The sequence below is a fragment of the Hemiscyllium ocellatum genome, chromosome 12, assembly GCF_020745735.1.
Source record: "Hemiscyllium ocellatum isolate sHemOce1 chromosome 12, sHemOce1.pat.X.cur, whole genome shotgun sequence".
NCBI lineage: Eukaryota > Metazoa > Chordata > Chondrichthyes > Orectolobiformes > Hemiscylliidae > Hemiscyllium > Hemiscyllium ocellatum.
Window position 1 is genome coordinate 11344267 of NC_083412.1, and position 12342 is coordinate 11356608.

The window sequence follows — 12342 nt, forward strand, 5'->3', positions numbered from 1 at the left end:
GGGATGCTTAGGTTAGGGTGGATTGGCTACGCTAAATTGCCCATAGTATCCAGGGATGCTTAGGTTAGGGTGGATTGGCCATGCTAAATTGCCCATAGTGCACAGGGATGTGCAGGTTAGGGTGGATTGGCCATGCTAAATTACCCATAGTGCCCAGGGATGTGCAGGTTAGGGTGGACTGGCTATGCTAAATTGCCCATAGTGTTCAGGGATGTGCAGGTAAGGGTGGATTAGCCGTGCTAAATTACCCAAAGGTTAGGGTGGATTGGCCATGCTAAATTACCCATAGTGTTCAGGGATGTGCAGGTTAGGGTGGATTGGCTATGCTAAATTGCCCATAGTGTTCAGGGATGTGCAGGTTAGGATGGATTGGCCGTGCTAAATTGCCCATAGTGTCCAGGGATGTGCAGGTTAGGTGGATTGACCATGCTAAATTGCCCAACGTGTCCAGGGATGTGCAGTTAGGGTGGATTGGCCATGCTAAGTTGCCCATAGTGCACAGGGATGTGTAGGTTAAGGTGGATTGGCCATGCTAAATTACCCATAGTGCCCAGGGATGTGCAGGTTAGGGTGGATTGGCTACGCTAAGTTACCCATAGTGTCCAGGGATGTGAAGGTTAGGGTGGATTGGCCATGCTAAGTTACCCCATAGTGTCCAGGGATGTGCAGGTTGGGGTGGATTGGCCATACTAAATTACCCATAGTGTCCAGGGATGTGCAGGTTAGGGCAGATTGGCCATGCTAAGTTACCCATAGTGTCCAGGGATGTGCAGGTTAGGGTGGATTGGCCATGCTAAGTTACCCATGGTGTCCAGGGATGTGCAGGTTAGGGTGGATTGGCCATACTAAATTACCCATAGTGTCCAGGGATGTGCAGGTTAGGGTGGATTGGCCATGCTAAATTACCCATAGTGTTCAGGGATGTGCAGGTTAGGGTGGATTGGTCATACTAAATTACCCATCGTGTCCAAGGATGTGCAGGTTAGGGTGGATTGGCCATGCTAAGTTACCCATAGTGTCCAGGGATGTGCAGGTTAGGGCAGATTGGCCATGCTAAGTTACCCATAGTGTCCAGGGATGTGCAGGTTAGGGTGGATTGGCCATGCTAAGTTACCCATGGTGTCCAGGGATGTGCAGGTTAGGGTGGATTGGCTATGCTAAATTACCCATAGTGTCCAGGGATGCGCTGGTTAGTGGATTGGCCATGCTAAATTACCCATAGTGTTCAGGGATGTGCAGGTTAGGGTGGATTGGACATGCTAAATTACCCATAGTGTCCAGGGATGTAAAGGTTAGGGTGGATTGGCCATGCTAAATTACCCATAGTGTCCAGGGATGTGAAGGTTAGGGTGGATTGGCTATTCTAAATTGCCCATAGTGTCCAGGGATGTGAAAGTTAGGGTGGATTAGCCGTGCTAAATTACCCAAAGGTTAGGGTGGATTAGCCATGCTAAATTGCCCATAATGTCCAGGGATGTGCAGGTTAGGTGGATTGACCATGCTAAATTGCCCATAGTGTCCAGGGATGTGCAGTTAGGGTGGATTGGCCATGCTAAGTTGCCCATAGTGCACAGGGATGTGCAGGTTAGGGTGGATTGGCTACGCTAAATTGCCCATAGTGTTCAGGGATGTGCAGGTTAGGGTGGATTAGCCGTGCTAAATTACCCAAAGGTTAGGGTGGATTGGCCATGCTAAATTACCCCATAGTGTTCAGGGATGTGCAGGTTAGGGTGGATTAGCCGTGCTAAATTACCCAAAGGTTAGGGTGGATTAGCCATGCTAAATTGCCCATAGTGTCCAGGGATGTGCAGGTTAGGGTGGATTGGCTATGCTAAATTGCCCATAGTGTTCAGGGATGTGCAGGTTAGGGTGGATGGACCATGCTAAATTGCCCAACGTGTCCAGGGATGTGCAGTTAGGGTGGATTGGCCATGCTAAGTTGCCCATAGTGCACAGGGATGTGTAGGTTAAGGTGGATTGGCCATGCTAAATTACCCATAGTGCCCAGGGATGTGCAGGTTAGGGTGGATTGGCTACGCTAAATTGCCCATAGGGTTCAGGGATGTGCAGGTTAGGGTGGATTAGCCGTGCTAAATTACCCAAAGGTTAGGGTGGATTGGCCATGCTAAATTACCCATAGTGTTCAGGGATGTGCAGGTTAGGGTGGATATGCCGTGCTAAATTACCCAAAGGTTAGGGTGGATTAGCCATGCTAAATTGCCCATAGTGTCCAGGGATGTGCAGGTTAGGGTGGATTGGCCATGCTAAATTGCCCAACGTGTCCAGGGATGTGCAGTTAGGGTGGATTGGCCATGCTAAGTTGCCCATAGTGCACAGGGATGTGTAGGTTAAGGTGGATTGGCCATGCTAAATTGCCCATAGTGCCCAGGGATGCTTAGGTTAGGGTGGATTGGCTACGCTAAATTGCCCATAGTATCCAGGGATGCTTAGGTTAGGGTGGATTGGCCATGCTAAATTGCCCATAGTGCACAGGGATGTGCAGGTTAGGGTGGATTGGCCATGCTAAATTACCCATAGTGCCCAGGGATGTGCAGGTTAGGGTGGACTGGCTATGCTAAATTGCCCATAGTGTTCAGGGATGTGCAGGTTAGGGTGGATTAGCCGTGCTAAATTACCCAAAGGTTAGGGTGGATTGGCCATGCTAAATTACCCATAGTGTTCAGGGATGTGCAGGTTAGGGTGGATTGGCTATGCTAAATTGCCCATAGTGTTCAGGGATGTGCAGGTTAGGATGGATTGGCCGTGCTAAATTGCCCATAGTGTCCAGGGATGTGCAGGTTAGGTGGATTGACCATGCTAAATTGTCCAGGGATGTGCAGGTTAGGGTGGATTGGCCATGCTAAATTACCACATAGTGTTCAGGGATGTGCAGGTTAGGGTGGATTGGCCATGCTAAATTGTCCAGGGATGTGCAGGTTAGGGTGGATTGGCCATGCTAAATTGCCCATAGTGTTCAGGGATGTGCAGTTAGGGTGGATTGGCCATGCTAAATTACCACATAGTGTTCAGGGATGTGCAGGTTAGGGTGGATTGGCCATGCTAAATTACTACATAGTGTTCAGGGATGTGCAGGTTATGGTGGATTGGCCATGCTGAATTGCTCACAGTATCCAAGGATGTGCAGGTTAGGTTGATTAGCCATGCTAAATTACCACATAGTGTTCAGGGATGTGCAGGTTAGGGTGGATTGGCCATGCTAAATTGCCCATAGTGTTCAGGGATGTGCAGTTAGGGTGGATTGGCCATGCTAAATTACCACATAGTGTCCAGGGATGTGAAGGTTAGGTGGGTTAGCCATGGGAAATGCAGTCCGGGGACAGGATGGGGAGTGAGGGCAGGGGAGTCTGGTTCGGATGCTCCTTGGAGGGTCCACGTGGACTGGATGTGGCGAACGGCCTGTTTCCACACTGCAGGGATTCTGTGAGAGAGAGGGACAGCTAAAGGAGGAGAGGAAGGGGCTAGGCGGTGCGGCTAAAAGGGGGAGAGAACAGTTTTGAATCTTTCAACAAAGGAATGGAGCCGAATTTTCCCGTTTTCTGTGAAAATGCCCAGGACTGTAGCAAGGTGGGAAATGATCTGCTCCACCCCACCTCCGTGAGTGCGACTATCTCCATCCCCTTCCTCACACCCACTCCAATATTCCTGCAGGTTCATGTTGATTTAGGGAAAGCAGAGACTGATTTGGTGAATTTTACATGGATTTCCAGATTCCGTGTATTTCGGTGACCCCCTTTTGCAGTGAGTTGATGGTTTTCACCTCGGTCTGATGCATTCCACGCAACTTTTTCAAACCAAGCTTTGCACTGACCCCAGTGAATCAGCCGAATGGCCCAGCGGGAGGGGGTTTGTTTTGTTTTGTTGGTGAAGTTAACACTCAGTTGGCAAGTCCCCACCGCCCGCCCGTCCCCAGCGAGTCTGACCCGGCTGGGCTCGCTTTTCAGACCGTTTTGGCGACACTGAACACATCAAAGCCGGCGGCTGCTGCAAATCAGAAACAACAGGGGCAAATAAAAGGAAGTTGCTGCAAAAGCCCAGCAGCATCTGGGAAGATAAGTCGAAGTTTAACGTTTTAATTTCCCTTCACAGATGCTGAGCTTTTGCAGTAGCTTTTAATGATCGTATTGGTGAGTTTTTGTGTTGAACCCTGTGTGTGGTGGTTCCCTTTCTTGTATTTTGTGCTGATTTGGTGAACTCTCCCACAGGCTGAGAGACTGATGTGGGGTGTGTTTGTCTCCCCCCTCCCTCCTGTCTGAGTGATCCCCCTCCTGTCTCAGTGATCCCCCCTCCCCCCCTCCTGTCTGAGTGATCCCCCCTCCCTCCCTCCTGTCTGAGTGATCCCCCCTCCCCCCCTCCTGTCTGAGTGATCCCCCTCCCTCCCTCCTGTCTCAGTGATCCCCCTTCCTTCTGTCTCAGTGATCCCCCCTCCCCCCCTCCTGTCTCAGTGATCCCCCCTCCCCCCCTCCTGTCTGAGTGATCCCCCTCCCCCCCTCCTGTCTGAGTGATCCCCCTCCCCCCCTCCTGTCTGAGTGATCCCCCTCCCTCCCTCCTGTCTCAGTGATCCCCCTTCCTTCTGTCTCAGTGATCCCCCCTCCCCCCCTCCTGTCTGAGTGATCCCCCCTCCCCCCCTCCTGTCTGAGTGATCCCCCCTCCCCCCCTCCCCCCCTCCTGTCTGAGTGATCCCCCTCCCTCCCCCCCTCCTGTCTGAGTGATCCCCCTCCCTCCCCCCCTCCTGTCTGAGTGATCCCCCTCCCTCCCTCCCTCCTGTCTGAGTGATCCCCCTCCCTCCCTCCCTCCTGTCTGAGTGATCCCCCTCCCTCCCTCCCTCCTGTCTGAGTGATCCCCCCTCCCCCCCTCCTGTCTCAGTGATCCCCCTCCCTCCCTCCTGTCTGAGTGATCCCCCTCCCTCCTGTCTGAGTGATCCCCCCTCCCCCCCTCCTGTCTGAGTGATCCCCCTCCCTCCCTCCTGTCTGAGTGATCCCCCTCCCTCCTGTCTGAGTGATCCCCCTCCCTCCTGTCTGAGTGATCCCCCTCCCTCCTGTCTGAGTGATCCCCCTCCCTCCTGTCTGAGTGATCCCCCTCCCTCCCTCCTGTCTGAGTGATCCCCCTCCCTCCCTCCTGTCTGAGTGATCCCCCTCCCTCCCTCCTGTCTCAGTGATCCCCCTCCCCCCCTCCTGTCTCAGTGATCCCCCTCCCTCCTGTCTGAGTGATCCCCCTCCCTCCTGTCTGAGTGATCCCCCTCCCTCCCTCCTGTCTGAGTGATCCCCCCCCCTCCTGTCTGAGTGATCCCCCTCCCTCCCTCCTGTCTGAGTGATCCCCCTCCCTCCCTCCTGTCTGAGTGATCCCCCCTCCCTCCCTCCTGTCTGAGTGATTCACACAGACAGCCCCAGCCTCCGCCTTCCAGGGTTACGTGGCCGGAGACAGAGGAAGGGAGAGAGAGACACACACAGGAGGGAGTGGGCTTTATCTGTACACGGCTCCGACCTCCCTCCCTCCCTCTCCCCCCGGACACACACAGGAGAGACCCCCACCCTCCACACCCAGCTCCGCACTGACTCCAGTCTGCACTTAGACCCCAGGACGAGCACTGACCTCTCTATCCCCCCCCCCCAATCATTGAGGAGGGGTAAGGGTCACTTCACCCCCTTCGGACCCCCACCTCAGCCAGACCCCGGCTGGGACACAGCAAGAGCATTCGAGGAGCCAGCTTGTCCTTGAGAGAGAGAGAGAGAGATCCTGCATTCCTGTAGCGCCTTACCCCCCTCTCCTCCCAGAGCGGGCCAGAGGTAATTGACACAAGACACACATACAAAGGTGTTGCGTTTCGAAACGGCTCGGGAGTGTGTGTGTGTGTGTGTGTGGGGGGGGGGGGGGCGCGCCTGGGGTTGTGCACAGCAGGATCCCACAACGCGGGAGAATCCGGGCGTGGGGGAGAGGGAGTGTCGGGAGGTGAAGTGTTGGCGGAGGCGGTTCGAGGAATGGACCTTTCGGGGGAAAAAAATGCTCGTCGGGTCCGGCTTCATCTGCGGAGAGGAGTCAGGGGACAACGTTCCTCAGGACGGGGAGTACCTGGACAGGACTCGAACCCGTCAGCTTGTGAATGGCCTCAGCCTCCAGGGAGGGAGGGGGCGCACGTAGATCCTTTGGCCTCTGCTTTCAGTGTTTGTCAGGCTTCAGTTGGATCTTTCTCTCCCTCCCCATCCCTCTCTCTAACCCTCTCCAGCTGGCTTCCCCTGGCATTGCTCCCCCTCCACCCCAACTTCCCCCAAGGCCCTATCCCTGCCCTCGAATTCTCTTGAGTCCACCACCGCCAACAGCTCCCCAGAGTGGGTCAATGGGATCAGTTTGGGGATTGATACAGGGCTGTGGGGGGAGAGTCGGTCAATGGGATTAGTTTGGGGATTGATACAGAGCTGTGGGGAGAGAGTGGGTCAATGGGATTAGTTTGGGGATTGATACGGGGCTGTGGGAGGAGAGTCGGTCAATGGGATCGATACAGGGCTGTGGGGGGAGAGTTTTTTGATTAGATTAGATTAGACTTACAGTGTGGAAACAGGCCCTTCGGCCCAACAAGTCCACACCGACCCGCCGAAGCGAAACCCACCCATACCCCTACATTTACCCCTTCCCTAACACTACGGGCAATTTAGCATGGCCAATTCACCTGACCCGCACATCTTTTGACTGTGGGAGGAAACCGGAGCACCCGGAGGAAACCCACGCAGACACGGGGAGAACGTGCAAACTCCACACAGTCAGTCGCCTGAGTCGGGAATTGAACCCGGGTCTACAGGCGCTGTGAGGCAGCAGTGCTAACCACTGTGCCACCGTGCCGCCCACTTGGTCAATGGGATTAGTTTGGGGATTGATACAGGGCTGTGGGAGGAGAGTCGGTCAATGGGATCTGTTTGGGGATTGATACGGGACTATGGGGGGGAGAGTGGGTCAATGGGATCAGTTTGGGGATTGATACAGGGCTGTGGGGAGAGAGTGGGTCAATGGGATCAGTTTGGGGATTGATACAGGGCTGTGGGAGGAGAGTCGGTCAATGGGATTAGTTTGGGGATTGATACGGGGCTGTGGGGGGAGAGTGGGTCAATGGGATCTGTTTGGGGATTGATACAGGGCTGTGGGGGGAGAGTTGGTCAATGGGATTAGTTTGGGGATTGATACAGGGCTGTGGGGGGAGAGTTGGTCAATGGGATTAGTTTGGGGATTGATACAGGCCTGTGGGAGGAGAGTCGGTCAATGGGATTAGTTTGGGGATTGATACAGGCCTGTGGGAGGAGAGTCGGTCAATGGGATTAGTTTGGGGATTGATACAGGCCTGTGGGAGGAGACTGGGTCAATGGGATCTGTTTGGGGATTGATACAGGGCTGTGGGGGGAGAGTTGGTCAATGGGATTAGTTTGGGGATTGATACAGGGCTGTGGGAGGAGAGTCGGTCAATGGGATCTGTTTGGGGATTGATACAGGACTATGGGGGGGAGAGTGGGTCAATGGGATCAGTTTGGGGATTGATACGGGACTATGGGGGGGGAGAGTGGGTCAATGGGATCTGTTTGGGGATTGATACAGGGCTATGGGGGATAGTGGAATTAGTTTGGGATTGATATAGGCAGTTGGTGTATGTATCGATTACTGCTGTGACGTGGGGTCCCAGTTTTCCACTTCTGGTGCCTTTCTGAGTAAATTTGCCAATTTGTGGATGGCCCTGCACTTGGGTTGGGATCGGGACAGGTCTGGGACTGAGCTAATGGCAGCTGCATGTCCCAGAGTCAGGGGGTTGCGATGGGGTGGTATACCCGTTGTCTGAATAACTGAGACCCTCTCCTCCACGACGGATACACATGCTTGTTGGAACCTGCTCGGGAGAGATCGCCTGACTGGGCTGGAATGCAGCAATCTGATTTATTTGCAGCCGGGCAAAGGCTTCCCATCTGTTTGCACAGAGCCTCCCAGGCACAGATAACCGGCCTGGCGATAACATATCACAAACGGCTTCAACATCAAAGGCTGAGAATTGAAAGCAGCTTTCGCACAGCGGTGTTGGGCTGGTGGGATTCTCCAATTCGGGGAAGGTGGGGCGGGTGGGGTGGTGGGATGCTCTAGCCCCAATACGTGGGATCTTGCTGTGCCACGGGTGAGCTGTGTGAATAGAGGTGAGAGTATGTCACTGATGGGGCTACCCCCTAAACCTGCCCAGGCAGTCAGATTCACATCGGGAAGAACTGCTCAGTTTCCAAAAGAGAATCTCTGTCTAACGCTCACTGTGCCTTATGATCTTTATCAGCTCCTGTTTGAATACCTCTGTGCAGGCTTGTTGACTTTGGACTGAAACGTTAAACAGAGCTCAGCGGTTTGTGTGTACCCTCATGCAGGGATGAGTTCCAGCTTCAGCAGAAATCTGTGAGAAACATTCTCAGGTCGTCTCGTGTCCACCCACCTTTCTAGGGCTGTCAGAAGTGACAAAGTCACTTGGGACAGAGCCCTCCCTTCCCGCTGTTGATCTGGCTGAGTTCAGTGGGAGAGGAGAGAGCTCATTGTCAACCCTTTTTGTCGTTGTTTGGCAAGATTTCTTTTTGTCTGGTAAGGCACCTCGCAGGCTCAGTGCTGGCAGCGGATAGCGTGAGGGAAGGAATTCACGAGAAGTAAACACGGAGAGATTTCTGGGGAACCTCAGCGGGTCTGGCAGCATCCGTGGAGAGTGGAACAGAGTTTTTCACATTTCGACTCTTCTGAGCTGGAAAATGATATTTATTTTTTCATGCTGTTGACCGAGGGGGAGGAGGAGTGAGTGGAGCAGATGGTGAAGCTGCCCAAAGGCAAAGTTGCAGGTAGTGGTACAGGGGGTAAAATGTTGGGCGTGAAAGGGAGAAATTGGGTTCGCTTTGATGAGATTAAATACAGTGTGGAAACAGGCCCTTCAGCCCAACAAGTCCACACTGACCCACTGAAGAGTAACCCACCCAGACCCATTTCCCTCTGCCTAATGCAGCTAACACAATGAGCAATTTAGCATGGCCAATTCACCTAACCTGCACATTTTTGGATTGTGGGAGGAAACCGGAGCACCCAAAGGAAACCCACACAGACACGGGGAGAATGTGCAAACTCCACACAGACATTTGCCTGAGGTGGGAATTGAACCCATGTCTCTGATGGTGTAAGGTAGCAGTGCTAACTACTGAGCCACTTTGCTAAGGGCAAAGTCAACCGAATACAAACACGAGACTGGGCAGGGAATGTTAAAGAAAAAATATAGTATATTGAGAGACCAGTGATCACGCTGTGAAGTTGGGGGACTTGACATTCAGCACTGGAGGCTGTAAAGTGTCTAAGTGGAAAATGAGATCTTGTTCCACAAACTTGTGTTGTGCTTTGTTGGAACATTGGACCAGACACAGGTCAGAAATGGTAGTGTGAGAGCAAGGTGAATTATTGAAATGGTAAAAACAACCAGGAGGTCAGGGCCATTTCTACAGGCAGAGGTGGAGACGTTCAACAGGGTTGTCAACCAGATTATGTTTGTGTCTCTAATGTAGGTGAGGCTGTATGGTGGGCAGCGAACGCGGCAGACTGTATGATGGGCAGTGATTGCGGCAGACTGTATGGTGGGCAGTGATTGCGGCAGACTGTATGGTGGGCAGTGATCGCGGCAGACTGTATGGTGAGCAGTGATCGCGGCAGACTGTATGGTGGGCAGTGATCGCGGCAGACTGTATGGTGGGCAGTGATCGTGGCAGACTGTATGGTGAGCAGTGATTGCGGCAGACTGTACTGAAGGAAGTGTCAGAAAAACACTACTTCAGCAGAAAGATGGATTTGGGGCTTTTTAATGAATTAAGTTGGATTGGAGTTTGTGTCTCTGGACACAGTGCTCATCATTATCAGTGTAACTGCAACTTGGAGCCCCGTATGTACCCAGGTACAGAGTTAGCTGGGGTACATTGTTTGATGGGAAGGGGAGAACATTAATCTGTGTGGAGTTTGCACATTCTCCCCGTGTCTGCGTGGGTTTCCTCCCTGTGCTCCAGTTTCCTGGGGACTGTACGGTGGCTCAGTGGTTAGCACTGCTGCCTCACAGCGCCAGGGACCCAGGTTCGATCCCAGCCTCAGGACTATCTGTGTGGAGTTTGCACATTCTCCCCGTGTCTGCATGGGTTTCCTTCGGGAGCTCTGGTTTCCTCCCACAGTCCAAAGATGTACAAGTCAGATAAATTAGCCATGCTAAATTGCCCATAGTGTTAGGTTCATGAGTCAGCGGGAAATGGGTCCGGGTGGGTGACTCTTCAGAGGGTCGGTGTGGACTTGTTGGGCCAAATGGCCTGTTTCCACACTGGAGGGAACCTAATCATAAGCGCATGAGAAAATTAGGAACAGGAGTAGGCCTGAAGCCTGATTCAAGATTCTTGATTTCCTGCTCCTCGGTTGCTGCCTGACCTGCTGTGCTTTTCCAGCACCATTCTAATCTTGACACTGATCTCCAGCATCTGCAGTCCTCACTTATGCCGAGGGAACTCCTGACACTACTGAGCTTTGGAGGGAAGAAATTCCTCCACATCTCGAGGGGAACCTTATGTTTGCACGTGTACCTTGGCTCTAGAGTTCGCCCCACAAGGGGAAACATCCTGTCAGTATTGACCTTGTGGAGACCCCTCTGAATTGTGTGTGTTCCAGTCTGATCAGCTCCTTCTTTGACAGTGCAGTGAGTGCATGGGCCCAACCTGTCCTCAACAGGCAAAGCCTTTGCTCCCAGGAATCAGCTGAGGTAACCCTCCCTGAACGCTTCCAAACTAAATATAACAAGGAAAATTGGAGACAGAACTCCCATGTCGGATCTCACTGGGAACAGTGACATTAAGAATAGTATAGGTCATAGAGATGTACAGCACGGAAACAGACCCTTCGGTCCCACCTGCCAGCACGCGGCCCATATCTCTCCAAACCCTTCCTATTCACATACCCATCCAGATGTCTCTGAAATGTTGCAATTGTACCAGCCTCCACCACATCCTCTGGCAGCTCACTCCATACACGTACCACCCTGTGTGAAAAAGTTGCCCCTTAGGTCTCTTTTATATCTTTCCCCTCTCACCCTAAACCTATTCCCTCTAGTTCTGGACTCCCCGATCCCAGGGAAAAAAAAAGCTTTGTCTTTTTACCCTATCCATGCCCCTCATGATTTTATAAACCTCTATAAGGTCACCCCTCAGCTTCTGACGTTCCAGGGAAAACAGCCCCAGCCTGTTCAGCATCTCCCTGTAGCTCAAAGCCTCCAACCCTGGCAACATCCTTGTAAATCTTTTCTGAACCCTTTCAAGTTTCACAACATCTTTCCGATAGGAAGGAGACCAGAATTGCACGCGATATTCCAACAGTGGCCTAACCAATGTCCTGTACAGCCGCAATAAGACCTCCCAACTCCTGTACTCAATACTCTGACCGATAAAGGATAGCACAGTGACTCCACTTTCCAGAGTCTAATTCATTACAGTTCCAGCTACGATGGTGGGACCAACTCATCAAACTGTGCACCCTATGAGTCTGCTATTTCCAGATTTAAATTAAATTATCACCCCTGTGAGAGGAGGTGATGGAGGCTAGTGCAGCTATGACATTTAAAATGCATCTGAGTTGGTACATCAATAGGAAGGAGTTAGAGGCTTATGGCAAATGGGACAAGTTACTGTAGGATACCTGGCTAGGATGGAAGACTTGGACCGAAGGGTCTGTTTGTGTGCTGTACAGCTCTATGACTCTCTGACTCTTCTTCAGTTGCTTTCCCCCAACACACTGGGGATTCTCTGTGGAGTCGAAGCCCACAATGATAAACATGATTTGGAGATGCCAGTGTTGGACTGGGGTGTACAAAGTTAAAAATCACACAACACCAGGTTATAGTCCAACAGGTTTAATTGGAAGCACAGTAGCATTTGTGTGACAATCGCCTGATGAAGGAGCGTCGCTCTGAAAGCTAGTGTGCTTCCAATTAAACCTGTTGGACTATAACCTGGTGTTGTGTGATTTTTCACAATGATAAAAGTGACAAAGGATTTGGATCTGACATCAGTTTCCAAATCCTGCATGTCGCCCTGTACACCTCACCCTGCGGTTCTGTCCAGTACCATGGACGCCACAGTACAGACAGATTACATTGAATCAGTATACTCCTGTTTAATCTTCACATCATCAGCAGGTTGCAGTACTATCAGCTAGTGAGCATGGAACTCTGTAGAGAAGAAAGTGCGAGGCATTTTGTGGGTCCTTACAAAAGCCTGGGACAGTTCAGATTCAGTGGGAACCAGTTTCTCTGTCACAGGT

At 52.2% G+C, this 12342-nt stretch overlaps 1 protein-coding gene across 3 annotated transcripts in view; it reads left to right on the forward strand.

The window, feature by feature from the left end:
* Nucleotides 1-4126: 4126 nt before the first annotated feature.
* phldb2b (pleckstrin homology-like domain, family B, member 2b) overlaps nt 4127-12342 on the forward strand; it is a 261470-nt gene continuing 253254 nt past the window's right edge. Inside the window, exon 1 of one of the 3 annotated variants that reach the window (XM_060833320.1) lies at nt 4127-4145. The gene's annotated coding sequence lies outside the window, so the exon portion shown is untranslated. Of the gene's footprint in view, nt 4146-5446; nt 5805-8521; nt 8608-12342 lie in introns of those variants that run through there. The other 2 variants (XM_060833318.1, XM_060833319.1) reach the window with 2 other exon arrangements.